This window comes from Coturnix japonica, chromosome 11, assembly GCF_054131305.1.
Source record: "Coturnix japonica strain WE chromosome 11, WE-NBRP24, whole genome shotgun sequence".
Classification (NCBI taxonomy): domain Eukaryota; kingdom Metazoa; phylum Chordata; class Aves; order Galliformes; family Phasianidae; genus Coturnix; species Coturnix japonica.
In genome coordinates, this window is record NC_140673.1 from 7,120,183 (window position 1) to 7,140,289 (window position 20,107).

At 34.8% G+C, this 20,107-nt stretch overlaps 1 long non-coding RNA gene across 2 annotated transcripts in view; it reads left to right on the plus strand.

Moving 5' to 3' along the window:
* LOC107317344 (uncharacterized) overlaps positions 1-17,550 on the plus strand; it is a 33,067-nt gene extending 15,517 nt beyond the window's left edge. Inside the window, exons 3-4 of one of the 2 annotated variants that reach the window (XR_014932983.1) lie at positions 4,883-4,976; positions 16,394-17,550. This is a non-coding gene — a long non-coding RNA (uncharacterized LOC107317344). Of the gene's footprint in view, positions 1-4,882; positions 4,977-6,458; positions 12,070-16,393 lie in introns of those variants that run through there. The other variant, XR_014932984.1, reaches the window with a different exon arrangement.
* Positions 17,551-20,107: the final 2,557 nt, after the last annotated feature.

The following is a 20,107-nucleotide window of genomic DNA, read 5'->3' on the forward strand; positions in this document are numbered from 1 at the left end:
GTTAGTATTTTTTGACTTAGTCCTTTTTCTACCTCAGAGATTCGTTTCAGATTGCTCTGAGAAGAAGAATTCATTCCTTCAGAAGGCTGATGGTCCCTTTTCTTGTCAGTGCTCCCTTTGATATGAAAAAATCCTTTTCTTGTAGTTTCACTTCTTCCACACAACAATGCTGTTCTGCTTATACACAGTTTTAGAGCATGTTTGTCACAAATTATGTTGGTTTTTTTTTTCTTGATGTGGTCTCCTTCTAAAACTGACCTTACAAACTTCTGAATCAAATCCCTTTTAAAATGGATTATAATAATTGCTTTCTTCTTTTATGTGTTGCTGGCTTTTTTTTGTTGTTGTTTTTTTTTTTTTTCTTTCAGCCATATTTCTGTCCAGCATGGAAAGGAAGCCTGTATCTAAGGGATTCTAGTTATTGTTTTTCCTGCCCATTTCCTATATTTTACAGTTCCATCTTTCTGAGAATTTGCAATATTACATTTGCTTTATCCTTTTTAAACTATATTCTTTTCAGTTTCAACTGTGCTAATGCACATTCTGTTGTCAGTTTGAGAGGGAAGGACTATTTGGTTTGAACAAACAGTAAAAATTAACATGGCTGGATATATTTTCAGATTAATGAATGGCATCTGATGGTGTCTGTATCCCTGGGTCATATATTCAGGAAACTATATATATATAGTATATATATGTGTGTATAAATGTGTGTGTGTATATATATATGTATATATATGTGTGTGTATGTATATGTATATGTAGTATGTGTATATGTATATATGTATGTGTGTGTGTATATATATATATAGTGCCTTCACACACACACATATATATGTAGACACATATATTTCATATATTTCAAATCAAGCAAACTGAAAATTCTAAATGTTAAGTGTGTTGAATTCAAAATCTTCCAGTGATAGAAAGCCAATGCTTCTGAGTCTGCTTGGCACTTATCAGTGAACAGAGATTTTCATTGGTTTCATCAAAACCATTGCATTTCTTTTATACAGTATTCTTGAGACTTTTTAGGACTAATACACATTCAGAAATTCTGAATGCCAAAGTACACCTGCTTAGTGTTCACACAATCATAGAATATCCTGATTTGAAAGGGACCCACTCAGTAGTTACTGATAAAACTGTTATTCCCTTTTAAAACAGTAAACACTTAGCTGGACAAACCCCTCTGGAGATATTTCTGAGTGAAAAATCTCATTCTGTGAGCATGTGTGGCTTTCAGTTGTGTTTACTTCATTTCTAATTTAAGGGAATCTTTTAAGGTTTGATCGAGTGCTTGCTGAAGTTGATGAGAAGAGATTAATGAACAAACATTACTTGTATACCTCATGATTAATAAGCATGTTTATCTGTAAACCCACAGACTACTGTCATCTTTGTGCATATAAACTCATATTCATTTTTTGCAAGGTTTTTTTTTTGAGGAGAAGGGAAAGTGAAAGATTGATAAAAAGCAAAATATACTTAGGAGAATCAGCACAGCTGAAAAGCGTGCATTCCTATGTTTGAGAAAAATGTTCTTTAAAATTATGTTTTGTGCTTAGTAGCCAAGTCACTTCATGCTGTTCCAGTTTTGCTCTGCAAATGTTCTGAAAACCAGATTTTGAAATTCACAGGGGAAAGGTAGTCTATTTATTTAATTTTCTGTGCAGGTATAAATCATAACATCAACTAGCTGTTGTGCAAATTGAGTTGATAAAGGAAATTTTCCCCAAATTCTGAGGAACTAAGTCTAGGACATGAGATAGTGGATAGGTGTGAAAAAATAGAAGAGTAAAGAAACCTGAAAAACAATGCCAGTTAAAAAAGATAGATTACTTTCTGTCATTTTGATGTCAAGGGTTTTGTGGGCTACCCGTATGGTAGGGTTTTCATAAAAAAACGTAAAGGGGGGACACAAAAGTGTCTTTGTTCTTATGAGGAATTGTTTGCAAACATGAGGGAGACTGTGTAGAAGGAAAGCTGAGTTTACTTCTATGAATGATAAACAGACAAAATTGTTAATCATTTTTGGAGCATAGCATTTCACCTCTGATTGAGGAAGGATGTAACCTGGTTTACTAGTATTTTGCTGTAGATTTAGGGTACAGGTAGGAAAAAAGTTAGTAGATGGAGGTGTTAACTGTGGTGCTCTGAAATTACCAAGGGAAGATCTCAAAGACCCAGTACCAGTGTTCTTTTAGTCCCCTCTTATTTAGACTTAAACACCTAAAGGCTTAGTGTTAGAACACTTCTGATTGTGCTACAAATATCGGGTGTAAGTGTATGAAAAAAAATAATTGGAATTTTCCTTGTTTAGGTATCATGATCAGTTTAGTGAGTAACTTTGAGTAAACAGATGTGTATATATAGAGGCAGAGAGACTGAGAAGGGAACATATTTATATAGTGAAAAGTAGAATGAGGGGAAGAGTACTATCCCATAATACTGACATTAATTACTTCCTAGTACCAAAAATGAAAAGGAAGCTAGTGGAACATATAAACAGAGATGTAAAAATAGCTGTACTTGATTATTTAGAGTATATTATCCATAGAGAAGTCTGGTAGACTGCCAGCGCCTCAGCATTCATATTCGAATGCATAAGATGAGTAGTAAAAGAGACAACTAATGACATTGTATTTTTTTCAAATACAAAGATTTTTTTTAATTTTTTTTTTAAACTTTAATTATTTAAGAACAGCACTAATTCAAAAAGAAATTTGAATATTTGGGTAGTTATTGACAAACCCTTGCGTTTCTACTGTACATATAGATGTATATGTATAGATGACTGCGTATATGCGTATATGTGTATATATGTATATATGAATGTATACCCATCACACTGCTCTGGAAAGACTGTGTTTAAGATTGCTCATTTATATTTAAACAAATGTTGTTGGCTTCTGTTACTCAGCATATGTATGGTACAACTGCTTTCACTGACAATATCAATGCTGTTCTTAGTAGACACTGATGATTTAGAAATCACAGTTTATCCTATTCTGCACAACTGAATAGTTTTCCTCTCATAGTTGATCATGATCATGACTTCCTTGAAAGCTTTGAGTGGGTTTTTTTTTGTTGTTTTTTTTTTTTTACTAGTGAAACAAATTGGTCATGCTGAAGTAATTACGCTTTCAGTATTGCAGTCTTGCAATGGCGCCTACAGTGCAAAAATCATTCTAATTTTTGATATAATTGTAAGTGACAGATTTTTGAGGCTCACAATCATTTTGGTGTGACATTTTCAATTATTGCAGCAAAATTGATGAAGAGGATTAAGGAACTCTCAGATGCCAAACCCCATTATTTCCACTCTATGTAGAGCTGTCAAATCCTAATAATTCCACGGGGATTTAGCTATTAAAGCGTAAGAAGGCATGCAAAAGGTCTTCATAGCAATCTGAAAACTATTATGTACTGTAAAAATACAAATAATCATAACTTAATGAACATATAATTTTAACATTTTCACTTGGTAATTTTAAATTATGCCCCGCTCTTCAAGTGACATAACGGTCAACTGTTAATAATATCCTTTAAGCAGATGTAAACACGTCTAATTATTTATCCTGGCATCTTAGCATTGTGACTCATGAAAGCACATAGACTAACCTGAAGAAAATGTATCCAATTTGCTATAAAATGGATATGATGTTTCTTCTTTTCATTTGATGTCCTTATATCAACAGTTCGCAAGCTCGTCTTTTAAGTCTTTTCAAAGGGAGATAATTCATAAAAAGCTTCCCTGCTTTATTGTTAAGATACTTTTTTGAAAAATGAGACATACTCAGTTCAGTGTTGACCTCTTTTAGATTGTTCTAGCATACTTTAAGTCATTCCATGAGGAATTGTTTTTAGCCTTTACCCTGTTCCTTTGCAGATTATAAATATCTACCTATAAAACTTTTTATCTTACTGTGAGCAGGAAGCTAACCCCAAGGTTTAAAAAGTGAAAGAAACAGAATCTTTGTGCTTAAACCTGGTTGTTTTCCTTTTATGATTTTTTTTTCTTTATTTTTATGTGGCCTTTATTATGTGACAAATTCTGGGAACACACAGCTAGCAAGTTGTGCATTGAATAGTACCCTCTGTAACTCTTGACAGACCTCTTAATCTGAGGGACTTTTTCCTGCTGAAGATTCTATTTCTTTAGTAGCTTAAAAATTCACAAGAAGGCTATGTGAAATTTGGTGCTTTGATGAGTACATTTAATTCATCTTAATAGATACAAAGAATGAATTGGCACTAAAAATATTTCTAGAAACAATGAAGGCTCTTATGAAATACTGGTGTGATCCACTCAACTGTATGTATTTATGAAAAGTTAGACAGTTTGTATTCTCTTTCTCTACTTAGATTCACAGGTGTTACTTTCACTCATTTGTAGCAATGAATTACAAAGGTCTGTCTGAAGAGGTGAAAAATACTGAGTGTGCAGCATGGGAGAATGCAATATATCTGTTTGACAAAATGATCCATGGTTTTAATTACTGTGCTAGTGTTTGGTCAAGGATAGAGATTAGGCTAATAGGAATTCTAGACTGCTTAGAACTCCTTTGAAGAGAAAGTGACAATAAAATTTGAGTTTTGTTCAGTTTCTTCAGGTGTTTCTGATTGTCAGCTGCAACTAGAAATAATGTTATAGTCTGAGAAATATACTGAAATAAAGCTTCCAGCTGATTCCTTGAATTGCTGAAACATTCCCACTCCTCACAGCCTCTCACTGTGTCTTTGGCTGTGTCAAGATAGAGGACTTTGAATATTCATGATCTTACTTTGCTTGGCCTCTTTTCATTGCAAGTAAACACAAAACAGAAACCACAGTAAAAACCCTTATGAATTTCTGCTTTCTCTCATTCTGTTTCCTAAGGATTATCTAAAGCTTTCAAGTCTGGTGTTGGGTTGAGTCCAGTGAGTTTTGACACATGGTTACCTTGAGTGGAACCCCTGATCTCAGTGCTAAGGTAGGTAGATGTCCCATTTTGTGATCAAGTTGCCTCAACAATGAACTATGATATTGTTGATTTTTAAAATTTTATTAGTATACATAATATTTACATTGCATAAAGCAAGTGCTTGTTTTTCAAGTATGTATAGCCAAAACCTGAGATTAGTACTTCATAACACTTATAACTACTGCTTATCACTTGAATTCTGATTCAGAGTGAGAAATCCAACCTTGTTCAAAACATCTAGAGAATCTCATTTAAAAGATTTGGAACTAGGGAAAGTAGAAAAATTCTATTCTAGAAGAGCTAGAATTCTTCTAAAGACAAAAAGGTACAATAGCGTGGCTGAACAGAGGATGTACAGAGCATCACTGACAGGGAATTGTTTTTAAATGATTGTTTTCTAGATGTAAGTTTTTCTTCAGCAGGAGTTTTAATCCAACTCTTGACTGCTTTATGTGTCTATTGCATTTGTTTTTTGTCTAATTACAATATTAACATTTTTTTCTATGTTTTAGTCACTGAAACGTGCTGTCATTTTTGTATATTCCTGACTATTTGAAGGCAGTCAAGAATTGGTTCTTCATTTGACTTCTGGGATTGCTGTGAATGGTCACTGTAGGTCTTACGCTCACTCTTCTATTCCACCTCAGTTTGTAGTGAGCTAGTTTGCCTGGATCCTGGTAATTTGTTGCAATGTCTGTTGGATGCTGTCTTTTGCTTTGTGTCTTCTAATGAGCTCGATAGTTCATTTTGAGCTTCTACATCTGGTGAAGATAATAAGCATGACATCGCTGTTAGTCACAGCCATGCCTGCAGTGAAGGGCACACTGGGTTTTGTGTTTAAAATAGATTTCTTGTCTGTAGTCTGTGTGCTCAAGCCCACAATAATTACTGAACAAAATGTTCTTAGTGTTTTGCCTGAATAGCATCAATCAATGGCACTGCTCATGAAGGAAAATACTATTTTTGAGACATAAAGAAGCTATGTATATAAGCTGTCATTTGCTTTCCTGCACAAAATCAAGACTTGACATTTTTGCTTTCAATTTAATTTAATCAATAGGTACGCTTTGTTCAGGCTGCTAGAAGTCTGTGCATGCTCCTTCCTTGCATAACAGGACCCCTTCCTTTTGTTCTGAAATGATATACCATTAGCTCAAGGAGGGACTGCATACAATTTTAAATCAATAGCCATATTGGTGTTGCTTTAACTCTTATAGTGCATCTGTGCAACAGGGAACTGATGGAAACAGGAAGACAATCTCTGGAGAGCTTCCATGTACTGAACATGGTGCAGAGATATGGTTTATTTACCCAGTGTATTAGGTTTGTGTGAGAAAGTTTGGGCAGCAGGTGAGCTGCATCTTCTGTGAGCAGAGCCCAGCAGCTGCCCAATATCAGTCCAGAGCCAGTTCCAGCTGGATTTGATATGGAACCCACTGCTGGCAAGAACTGAGTGACTGAGCAGTGCTGCTTGTGCCTCTGTAATAGCAGATTTCAACTTGAAGAACTTCAGCCAGTGGGAAGCCCACAGAATCAGATGGAGAAGAATGGCATCCCATGGAAGGGACCCTATGTGCAGCAGGGAAAGACAGGAAAAATGAAGGAGCAGCAGATGAATAAGCAGGCAGGATCCGCAGAGATCCATATGGTAACCTCATCAGTTAAAATGTGTTATGAGTGTATCTTCTGGGGCCAACTAATGCTCTTTTTGCACTTTCAGTAGCTGTGGGAGGAACTGACAATATTTATTTTGAAATGCTGTGAATTGGTCTTAAATGAGGTAGATGATATGGTATTGAAGATTTGGCTGTACTCCATAGAGTAATAAAGTCATAAAGTCACGTGGTTATCTGAAGAGAAAAGATCAGTAATTAGAGCACAGTGACATAAATGTTTTGCTTTGGAGTGACAGGTTAGGAGAGCCAGCTGATCTTAAGTATCTGCCATGAGGCACACTCTTAGTTGGTTGCAAATGCAATTAGGATTAGCTGAGCACTGGAAGTTGTCTAGGCACATAACTCATTACTTAGCAAAATATTGCTTCCGATATGCAAGTTATTCTGGAAGGACAAGGGAGTAGTTATGTTTTGGCCATAGGGTACCATAAGATTTCTGAGAGGTTGGAGCACCACAGAAGTGATATTCCTGAAATAATTTAACTAATACAGGTATTTGTTTCGCAAGAAGTCTTATTCTCTGATAAAAAATAAAATCAGAACCGGATATTTGAAAGTTGAAGAAGAATGAGAAACATGGTGAAGAAACAGAACATTTCCACTCCTTTCCTCCTGATTCTGAGAGTGTATGGCCATGTGTGTATGAAAAAAGTGAGAGTGATTATTTCTCCCACCACGTTAGAGAAGTCATCGTGGATATGTTAAATAAGTTGCTGCCTGTTGACTCTCAAAGGAGTAAAGTTAGTGAATTGCAGACTACTTAAACCAGACCTTACACACTTCGTTTTTCTTCCTGCTTAAAAATGAGATAAACATGCAAGAAGATCACTGGGGGGAGGCCTGGGGGAAGAGCATGAGGGTGTACTGTTCTAGAATCTGCAGAGCCTGAGTCTCTAAGTAGATTTACAGTGGCTAAGCTTTGGTTATAAATAATAGAAGGAAGAGGTGGTATGTTTTGTAGAAAAACATCAGAATAAACAAAAGTCTTGCACAATAGATGTGGTTTGTGAAATATGATGCTAATAGGAGTCTCAAGACATCCAGTAATGATTTAAACCAAAGATATAGTTTTAAAATACTTAGTAGATGCAGCTGTCATTTGGTAAATATATTCCTATTTGTTTTGGTTTGCTACTGCTGGTGTGAGGTAAATGACCAGTGAACAGTCTGTGGTTATAGAAAGCCAAATCAGTGTTATATGACAGGTGAAAATCCAAGTGGTAATTTGGTTATCTAATTTAAAGGAATTAAATTTTGTCTAGTAACTTGAAAAACAGTTAATTGAAAATCAGTCTTTATCATGTGAATAAATATCTTCATTGTTCAGTATCTCTCTGAATTTCTGAACTGAGGTCTAATTCAAAAATTATTTTACATCAAGTGTTAACTGATATTGTGATATCAAGTGTTTAAGTTAAAGTCCATCCTTTCTGAAAGTGTAACAATTTGTAGGAAAGATTTCAGGGAAGTTCTCTGTTGTGTTTTGGGTACAGAATCTAAGTTGAGAAGCAAGAATAATAAAGGAGCTGCTTGCTCCCTCTATAATGCTATTTTGTGTAATATTTGTACTGACTGAAAATGCAAAAGTGAACTAAAATACGTCATACTTCTCATTTGGCATTTAATTTAGAGTCATAAAATCTTCAGAGAAGCCTTCAGAATCCAAGAGCACACAAATCACTTTATTTCTAGTTGAGTGCGTTCATCAAACAGGCAGCTTGAAACTGGCACGGCTTGAAATAAGTAGGTCTTTTCAGGAAGGAGGGCATGATTATGACAAGGATATGGCTGACAGGGCATTATCCTCCTAAAGGTATGTTTTCCTATTTGTCAGACTGACTTAAAATGGTGGTATATGACTTGTTTTACCTGCACAGGGCTCTTCATGGCTTTTCTGGACTGTAATGGAAAGAACTTCACCATGTAAGTAGTTTTGTAGAAACATATAATTGAAGAGGAGGGCTGTGATAAGGAAAACCTTCACTGTATCTAGTTCCAGTAAGAAAAAATGATACTGCTTCTAGCATGCATAGTAAGTGTCAACTCAGTCGCACTGCTTTGATGAGCCTCATTCTCTTTCCCGTGTTTGTGTTTGCATGTTTCCTGTGTTCCCTGGGAAATTTTCAGGAAAGGAACCTTGACTCAACCTACACCTGTCAATCAGGTATTTAATATGGGAACTAAATATTGCTAAAGTAAATTGCTCTTAGCTATATTAAAGCTTTACATAAACCCCTTTTAAGTAAATGCCTCAAGCCTTACTTCCACCCCCAAATAATAAAAGTGAAGTTAAACAAGACCTTTAGATTCTTTTAGGTTCTTTTTAAATAAATTCCTGGAAAAAAATCCTCTTGATCTTTTAGAAATCATAGTATCATATGACCATATGATACTATAGCTTGTGTTGGAAGGGACCTTTAAGATCATCTAGTTCCAACACCCCTGCTATTGACAGGGACTCCTCCCTCTAGACCAGGTTGTTAACAGCCCCATCCAGCCTGGCCTTGAATGCTTCCAGGGAAGGGGCATCCACAGACTCTCTGGGCAACCTGTTCCAGTGTCTCACCACCCTCACAGTAAAGAATTTCTTCCTAAAATCTAGTCTAAATCTACTGTTTTCCAGTTTAAAGCCATTTCTGCCTGTCCTGTTACTGCATGCCCTTTTCAAAAGCCAGCCTCAGCTTTCCTTTAGGCACCCTTCAGGTACTGCAATTTTAATTTAATTTAATAAAGGAACAGACTCTGCCACTGCAACATGCAAAAGGAGAAGAGACATTAATAATAACAAAGTTAATTGGGTACTAGGAAAGCATAAGGAAATTACGCCGTTTATAGCATCTATACAAGCTGCAAACAATGGAATGAGTAAGTTGAATTGGTGTAGCGCCTGCTAACCAGGACTGGAAAACTTTTTAGTTATCAGTGCTGTTCAGATGGTAAGGTAGAGAAGTCAAGTTGTCATGCTGTTCCAGGGGCTAAGCACATTTGTCAGTTTTCAAGAACGTCTCAGAGTAATTTTCCCAATAAATTAAAAAGTATTTTAAACAGTCACTGTGTATGTACATTATTGTATTTATGGCTGAACATGAAACTATATGCATTAAAATCTGTGTGTGACAATTCTACAGAAGAGTGGTATTTATAACTGAATAAATTCATTACTGTAGCATCATGTAGGAATGCATCTTTCAGGGTATATATAGCATTCTGCTTAACTACACAATGTAATGCACCACAACAGAGCAAAAAATGCACGTGATTTACTTAAATCTGAATAATGGTGATGTCAGAAAACATAGAACTTTCTCTGTGTTTTCTTACTTACCTGGGCTAGGAGGCATAAGGATGGCTGGGAGGTGTTGGAAATACATAGTCAGTGTTTCTCTTATCCCATAAATTCTCATTTGAGAATTTCAAGGGCATTAACTTCAGAAGAAAAAAAAAAAGAAAAAAAGAAGGATAACATTGTAAGAGAATATTTGTGCACTTAAAGGTAAGTCTTTATTGATGAACAGAAGAATACATTACATTAATTACTATAATTAATATGTCACAGTAAGAAGTTCTTGTAATTCTAAAAACTGTGCTATTTCAAAGTAAAACTTAGTAACTAACTTCTCTAGTGTTCCCATAGAAACCATTACAATGGCATGGGATGTAGCCATTTTAGCTTTGTACTGGTCTGTATTTTCTTCCTATATACACATATTAGAAGTGGTTGCAAATCAGAATCCTGGCAAGAAGCCTTACTGTCAGCCATGGCCAATTTTACAGCAGTACTAGCAGCAGCATGTCAAGATAGCTAGTGAGGCAATGCATGAATTGAATGTAATTTGCCAGTAGGAATTTTTGGAGCTCAAACGAGCGTCTTCTAGGTTATTATATGGTGAAGAGAATGTAGTATTAATCCTTATTGAAAATTCATTTCTTCTGAGGCTGTGGAAGGATAAAGTAAACCACATTAATAGAAAGAAGCCAGGTAACATTGGGTTACTTGCATGCAATTTTATTCTGATGAAATAAAGTATTTTTTCTCCCTGCAGTTTGTCAGAATAAAATATTCAAAATGACGGATAACGTCTTAATACTGTAAGCTTCAAACGTCTTAATAGATTGAAATTACATGACAATTAAAAAAAAAATAAAATGAAAGAGGTTTCTAAAATGGCTGTAGAATCACCCTTTATGCTACATGATGATCTGTCTATATTTAGGTGACAAATACTCTATTATCTGAAGACTATAAATGGAATCTTAATTTGCAACTTGAGAATCAGCTATTTTACTCTGTTATATAGAAGGGGTGTGACTTTAAATTTGGCATGATTGGTAGTATAAAAGTGTACAGATGGAAATATAGATGTGTGCTTTGTGATTAGGATGTCATTCACTTAATTTTAACCAGTCATAGAATGGCCTGTGTTGAAAAGGACCTTAAAGATCATCCAGTTTCAACCCTCCTGCTGTGGGAAGGGTCACCAACCACTAAATATCAACAGGGACTGCATCTCTGAATACTGCCAAATCTTGTATTTTAGCAATTTACTTTAGATTTGTACGCTAAAAGGATTCAGTATTTCTGAAAGATACTCACTTCTCAGTGGTATGCTTACCTCAAGAATACATAACTTTCCAATTTCCTTTACAATTAATTATCCATTCTATTAAAAAAGAAAAGAAAAAAAGAAAAAAACCAAAGCACCTTCAGTATTTCCAGTGTTCACTTGTCTTGCCTGTTTGTGTTAGTGAATCACAGACTTCGAGAGATCACTGAAGAGAGGACATTAGTATTTCCTCAAGCATATCAATATCACATTTTCACTGCTTTCAAATACAGGAAAACTCTTTTTGGCATTCAATCACAGAGCTTTATGCAACTATTTTCTCTTTTCCTTTGAGTTTTGCATTATCAGACCACTGGTATGTAACTAACCTTTGTGATCAAAGACTGTAAAGGGCAAAACCAGGACATATGATAATAAAAACAGCTACCAAATTTTAATGAATGCTAAATTATAAAAGCTCAGTTTGGAAGCTTTATTCGCTGTCTTCCTTTGTTGCAGTACTCCTGCAATTAAGGCTCCATGCATGAGGTCAAATTAGGTAAACAGGGATTGGTTTTTCAACAGGGACCGCATCCTTTCCATCCTCAGTACCACTGACAAAGCCATGGAAGAAAAGGACATTTGAAGCCACATCCTGTGAAATGTACATGCTCAAAGGAGGGATTAAAAAAGAAAGAAAGAGAGAAAAGGAAGATATTTAAGCTGTTGTAGCCTTAGGCAGCAGTAATTTATATTCAGCAATTTTAGGAGTGCTTTACTGACTTATTTATCATTCTGTGTAAAAATCAGTCTTAGCAAGTGCTATATTGACATGCACTACAGGTATTTTTAGGATGTGTCAATGCAGCATTTCACATTAAATATCCATCTGCTTCAATATGTTGTATTTAAAAAAATCCAAAAGGGACTCTTTCTGTGTTGTGTACACAACATGCATCTCTTTAGTCTGTTTCATTAATAAAGCTCTGAACTTTGGAAAGGTGTTCATCAGAGTTGGTAGAAGGTGATTTCAGGCATGCAAAGAAGTATTCTTTTAGTTTTGCAGAGCATACGATAGGAACCCTTGTGTGTGCATATCTCCTGCTTAAATCCGCAGATGATGTATATACACAGTGTAGGGCAAAACCAGTCCTAACTTGACTAGTTAACAGGAAAAAGACCTATTTTTCTGAGAACTCTCTTAAGGAAAATGAAAGGAGAATACAAACACACAGCTTGTAGTGTAAGTCCTTCAAATACAAAAATAGGGTTTTGAAATGCTAAAAATAATTAAACATGAACAAGTAAACAGAATCACCACCACCCAGTAACAATCTATTAGAATACTTTCCCCACAGGTGATATGTAAGTATGGCTTCTTGAAAAATAGCTTTGCTATCAGGATACAGTGAGTACAATGATGGAATGTGGGTTTTGTTTTTTTTTTTCTTTTTTTTTTCTTTTTTTTTCCCCACTTGGACATCACAGTTCAGAAGGGTTGAAGAGATTCCTATTTCTTTTTGGGGATTAAAAACGGGGAGCCCCCGTCTTTGGGGCTTCATTGTTGTATTATTAGTCATCATTTCTGGTCAAAGCAGACTGCATGCAAGAGGTAGCAGCAGGAAGAAGGAGAATATTTTGGGATTCTGGTGCAGGTATCTGTTTTTCTATGTCACAGACAACTTGTTTGTGTATGAACTTCAATAGCAACAGTTAGGGGAAGCCAATATTGTAGAGACTTCTGTTCAGGCTGCTGAATGGTGAATGCCTTTTGTCTTCTACTGACTTTTGTCTTATGCACAATAAGTTGCTGGAGAAAAAAGAATGTCATAATGCAGGAGGGTGGGTTGGCAAATGCGGGAGTTATTTTCACTCAGAATAGTGGAAATGGAGGGAAATTATGTTTGTTATTATTTCTTCTCCTTGTGACCGCGTCTAACAGTACCTTCATGCTGTGCTTAATTAACATGCCACTCATCCACTATTGGCTCTTGTTTATTATTGGTTAGTATTTTTCTGCTTAACTGGGAGCATAAATCTTTGCAACATCTGCAAATGAAGACTTTTGGATTTTTACTGTAATAATAGGAAAAGCATCTCACGTTAAATGTTTTTATCATGGCAATTTTAACTCTTCCTTTTAAGATGTTACTGAGACCTCATGAAATGCGTTTGCAATTAGAGGACTTCTGTTTGCTTTTCTCCTTCTAAACATTTTAGGCGCTGCTTGTACTTAAATATTTTTTGAGGGCACTTACTGTATTTGCCATTGAAGCGGAATAATCCTTTGATTTTAATTTTAGTCTCAATATGTAGCGCATGTGAGATTATCCTTGGAAGTGATTAGTTTCATCATCTGTGTAATGAAGGTGATTCAGCTTTCTTATATATCTCTGGTGAGTTGTTACATGGTAAAAATCTGGAGTGGATTTATAAATAGGGATGAAGACCATGTACTGAGGAGGTAGCTGCATACCTGTGTAGCAGCTTGCTTTCCTCCTCAGAGTAGGTGCTGTTTTTTTAATAACTTCTATTTTCTTCAGCAAAATCTGGAGTAGTTTATGATTTACGGAAACATTCAGATTCATTTTGACATCCATCACTGTGTTTGCCCTGCAGACTCATTGTGAGTTACATGTTTAGACTTTGTGTGCTGCTGAATCTTGATTTGATATATCTCTTATTTTTTAATTTTGTCTTTTCTCTTTAAGAATTGCAGATTTTTGTTTGTGGAAAGTTAGTCACTACTTGCCGCTTCTATATTCAGTCCAATTGAGATGAAAGACTTTGTATACATAACTGCTATTCCCCTAAAATTATTCAGTATAAATGTTCATTGGTAATTTAAGCATTAGATTTTCAGATGAGGCAATAAACTGTTTAATTTGATCTGCATCATATGGCAGTTTTTGAGACAATTTTTCTACAGGTAAATTTTACAAAGCACATATACTGATCATTGACATCTAAAAGGGTTTTTCAATGCTTGTTTGATTCATTTATTAGTATTTTGGCAACTATTTCTTTGAGTTTGGGTTGCTGTAGAAAATGAGGCCTGTTCAATAAACCAGTGCCATGGATGTAGAATCACAGAATCATAGAGTGGCCTGGGTTGAAAAGGACCTCTGAGATCATCTGGTTTTCACCCCTGCTGTGAGCAGAATTGCCAACCACCAGACCAGGCTACTCAGGGCCACAGCCAGCCTGGCCTTTAAGGCCTTCAGGGATGGGGTGTCCACAACCTGTCTGGGCAGCCTTTTCCAGTGAGTCACCACCCTCTGAGTACATCGATTTAAAAATTCATTATAAACTGTCCTTAGAAACTAAAATACTTCTTAAACTTGCTTTTCTTTTTGTGAAAGTGCAATTCATTTTTATTTTTAAAAAACAAAAAATAGGCAAAATTGTGTAGTCAATGGTTTCCAACTTTTTTTCTTACAGATTCGTTGTGTCACTACTTTAAGAACACATTTCTTATTTAATTTAAACAAAACAAGAGAGCAGAATAAAAAGAAAATATTAATTGTTCTACTACTGAGAAAGAATGCTCAAAGTAATCAGGCCAGAATGTAATTTTCCTAGGTCACAGCAATGGTGATGTGGCAGATATTTTATTATTTGCATAGGTTAAAAAGAACCATGTATTCCCTCATACCTGAATAAAAAAACCCTTCCTCTGATCAACTTCTATTAGAGCTTAATCCACTTCCCAGTGAAATCAATGAGTCTTTATCATGACTTTAATGAAAACTGAATAAATATTCTTGCCAAGACATGATGCTACAAGGCCAGTACATAAAGTAAATGGTAATTAATGACTCTGGAGATAAAAAATGTTCCTGAGTAATTTAATTAGTTCTTTGGAATATTTCCTATGTAAAATGTAAAAATGGTCTTTTAGAAAAATAATTTAGATAATAACTTTAAGATTAAAAGAGAATAAAGTAAATTGTAAGTTAGAGGCTTGCTTTTTGGTGTTTTTTTTTTTTTTTATAAACAGGACTATCCAATTTAATCAATAAGCTTCAGTGTCTGATTTTAAAAGCACACAGTGTTCTTTATAAGAAATTGCATTCAGCAAATCTTTAAACTCTGAAAAGCTTGGTTATTTATTTTATTGAGGTGAGAGGCTGCTCAGTGCTTCTCATCACTAGAGCTATATAGACTTCTGGACTGTATAAAACATAATTGGTAATGTTTAGATCAAAAAAGAGTACACATTGTAAAACTTTTTATTAAAGAAGTTGAGCATGGTAGTGTTCTTACCCAAAGGAATATTAAAATGGAGATTTGAAAATAAAATTGCTGCTCTACCAAATGAGTGCTGATGGTAGTTCTCTAAAAACACCTTACTTTTCCAAGCAGTTTCCAGCAGATTGGAAGAAATAATTTAATCTTTCTCTAGCTTTTTATCTACAGTGGTAGGTACTAAATTCTGAAGTTGGCAAATTCCTCCCCTGAATTAGATCACTTTTGTTTTCACATAAAAAAAAATTTCACATCGTGCCACTTCCTGGGGAAAACATACACTGTCTATGAAAAATAAAACTAATACATGCAGTGCTTATGAATACATAAGTGCTTAAGGTACCATTTGGAGTTGGATTGCCTGACTGAAAGATAATTTCTTCTTAGATGATTTCTGTTTAAATACTTTTCTCCTGTAGTCTCTACCTAAAGAGTGAAAAAGAAGGGAATTTTTTTTATAAATATATCAACTTTGCTCATAGCTTGCCTTTTGAGTTGACTATCGTGCATTAGGAATATGTAACCATTCTCCTAGGACTTATAAACATGCATCTTTGAAATATATTTTTGTATAGAGATAGCACAGTAATAATCCTTTCCTTTTCTGCAGCATCTTTCAGAGATTTTATAGAAAATTGAAATTAAATCACCTTATGTTCTTTTAAAGCATTTGGTATTATATGTATTTTAGAAGTAGAAAATAAGCACTGACTTTAGTTTCACAAGTGGCGAATGGAAGAATGTGAAATAAAGGCATGTTTTTTTCTGTACTTCAGCTCTTTTGAGCACACAGGAGAAATTTAGGGAAACCTGGAGGAGACCACAGGTAGTATGCTGAAAGCTAAGCAGTTACTGAGGGTTCTGTGCAGTACAGAGCTGTACGGTAATGAACAAATCAGGATAGTTAGTGAACAGCTAAGCAATAAGAAGTTCTAATAACAGCTTTGTGTACTTACAGCATTGAAGAACTACCCTGGGTGTGCCATCCCTGTTGTTTGGTGTTGCCTCAGTGCAAAAGTCAAGTACCGAACTTTCCTTTCCTTTGATGGAAATGACCCTTTGAGGAATCCTGCTACTAACTGATACGACTTCATAAACAAAGTTCATGGGATTAGAGAGATGTCACACTCAAACTGGGACCAGTCTGTGGAACTAAGAACTCTTCAGTATATAAAGAGAAACAAAATTTTATTATCTGTATTAGTTCTTTGGGAAATAAACTGTGTCCTAAGATACCTCCTATAGGAACTCCATTATGATTTAAAATAAAAAATGAAGAAGGTAGAAAACTGTAAGAACTTTCAGAGCAAGTCAGAGACTGCCAAAGGTAAGTTCTGAAGTCAGGATATAACAGAATATAAACAATTTTCACTTGGCTGTCAGAGAACTAGCTCCAGATTTCAATATGACCAGAGGCCGAGTGTTGTATTGTCACTGTATTAATTTTAAACTTGGATGAAGATAGTCTCATAGTGCTACCCAGTATATAAGCTAGTGGCTTATTTTGAAATTCAAATACTGTTTCCTTAAATCTTCCTCTGTAGCTTGAATATACCTAACACTGCAATTCCGTAATCCTTCTGATTTGCCACTGATTTTTCAAGAGTTTTATTTACAGAATTTGTAACTGTGTGTTCAGTGACTTGTATAGTATGATCACAGGTACAATTATAATCTTGTATGCCTTATTCATGTGAGCACTCAAACTGTCACTGTAACTATTTGCCTGAGGAGAGAAGTGAAAGTACAGGTTGAGAAAACAAGGATTTAGATCCAGGTCTTTGTTTCCATAGATATGGACTGGACTGCCAGGGGGAGGCACAAAACCACACTTGAAACTCTAAGCACTCAAGTGCCTTTATAAATCAGCTTATTTTGGTCCATTATGCGAAGTATTTGAATGGATGCTGCTTATACGCTATGATGTTTATTTAAAAGGAAGGCAACGCATGTATTTAAAACTGTATATTTTGGATTAAATTTTTATCACATGATCCAAAAATTGGATAATGTTTTTACTACAGCTGTAGCCTTAGCCCTCAGTCCTTAAGTTAAGGAGGCCCATGTTGAATTTAATTGTACTCTGCATTACTAATTAAAAATAAACATCCATTATATTAAGAACCTTTCCATTCTAATGATTTGTTCTGGGTCCTGATAAAACAAAGGCAAATGACTGGATTACATCGAAAGAATTTATATCAAAGGAATTACTGACTATTTTTTGATATCCCCCCTATACAATTCAGTGAAATGAACCCACTAAGCTGAAAAGGAGACAAAGCATCTATGTCTGCAAGAACATGAAAAAAATTGCAAAGGCTAAAAGGCTAAAAATGTTTCCGTTCTATTCTGCGTGAACCATAAAATGAACTTAAAAGTTCTCTTTATGCTTAAAGAACATAACAGATGATAAAGTGCAGGAAGTCAGTGTGCAGCAGGAAATAGAATATCTCACTGAAGAAGTGAAAGGTCACTTCTAAGAGCAGCTACATTTTTTCATGTGTGAAATGCATGAACAATTTATTTTCCTAGACATGCTGAGATTACAGTATATTGTGCTGAACTTATGTGGGTAATGATTATACAGTTTGACTTTGTGATGCCAAGGTATAAAAGATTTTTATTAAAAATTGTATTGAATATATATTTAGTATAGCTACAGGACAAGAGCTGGTTTTTCCTTCAGGGATTTTTAGCAGGGGTTGCTATGCCATCATTCTGCTACTGTTGTTAAGAGCAGTTGGCTATCTTAAGCCATTTTCAAGATGCTTAATTTCCTTAAGCTGGTGGCAGTACACACCTGGAGTAGTACTGAAGAAGCTGTTTGCTATTCACTGATTAATTAGGATACTTCGGATGTGATTCTGAACAGTTTTGCTTTCTAGTAAAATTTGTACTCTGTCTTCTGTTATCATTCAACTGAATGAAATGTTATCATTCAAATGAAGTAAAAATGTAACTTTGATGTCTCGTTAATCATCATCACACAGTAGGAAAATGAACTATATCTGCTATAAAAGAAATGAGAAACATGGGGGAAACTGAGCAAATTAAATGAAATCTCTCATTCCCTCTTTGCTTAGTAACAGTTGCTCTTACCCTTGCTGCTTATTTCATGTGGATTCCTATACTGCTCAAGGAAGAGGTGAATAACTAATACAGAGCTGAGGGATGGAACTGCAAAAATCCTCAGATTATTTTTGTTCTCCTCTTCACTCTGGAATAGCAGAGGATAAACAAAGTGAGGATTTAACTTAAGTGCTTTTCTAATTCTTCCTTAATATTATTAACCTAGCAACATGACAGTAATTTAGTGTAAGAATTCTTATGTCATTTCCTATTGTGGAAATTTTATTTTTTTTGAGGGAAGACTGGGTTATTACAAAATTCTCTCATCAAGAAATTAAAAAAAAACCAAACAACCCGTAAGTAAAATAGATCTTAAATGTTTTTGTAAGTGCTGCAGTCCTGAGTATTCTCAAAATAGAAAAAAAGGTAAATAAAGTAAAAGGAAAAAAATTTACAGACTTCATGAAAGAATTTTGTGTTTGTTCAACTAGCAGAGAACAAAAGATTGTAACTTTAACGACCCCAACATTAAAGCAAGGCATGCTAGTGTAAGTTAATAAGTAAGGATTACGAATTTTAGTTTTATTAAGTGAAGGGAAGTCTGGAATTTCAAACATTTGAAAAGAGAACTAGGTTTTGGGACCAGTTTTAGAGATGTTATTGGTTAGGTAAGTTCAGATTCTTACGAAATAAACTTTACTTACCATAGGTTGCTGTATTATGTAGGAGGTGGTGCATTTTGTGCTGCAGTAGGTGGAAGATATGTTTTCAACACTTTTTTGTTGGTTTTTTTTTTTTGTCGTTGTTGTTAATTTATCATTTTTCCTGTTTCTAGTGCATTTTGAAGTTTGGATTCCATCAATTCATTGAAAAAAATATTTATTTATTTTTTCCCGAGGAACTAAAATTATTTTCAAACTTTTTGTGGCTCACCTAGAACTGCAGTAGCTACTTGCATAGAAGTTAGGTACTTGCATAGTAGCTACTCTGCCATTTTATAATGAAAATATTTGATGCAATAGTTTTATGAGTTACACAGTGAGAAATAATATATATTTTATCTGTATACACACACATATGTGTATGTAATTACATAAATGAATTCAGCTGAAAAAGGATAATTTTAAACTATTAAGAATAATTTAGTAAGACTTGAAATGTGCATGTTTTCTTTGAATATTTCTATCTCGTCTGTAACATCAAAAGGTAAAATGTCCCAGACTTTCACAGGGAGTCCATGTTTTTTGGCCATTATTTTATTTTATTTTATTTTATTTTATTTTATTTTATTTTATTTTATTTTATTTATTTTATTTTTCCCATCTCTTACTTCTAGAAGGTGCATGAGTGGAAGTAGTTCACATTGCATCTTCCCAAGACCCATAACATTCCTGATTGACTCTTAACCTGAAAAACAGGTATCAGTCCCTAATACCAATTTTAGCTTCTCTTTAATGAAATTGTGGAATGGGTGGAATCTTCTGAAATGCACTGATATTTTCATTTTTCCTTGAGTCAAGACATCTATTAAGGCAATTTTTCCTATTGTCATATTTTATTATAATTTTTGCTTTTTGCTGAAACAGCTCAATGTTCTGTC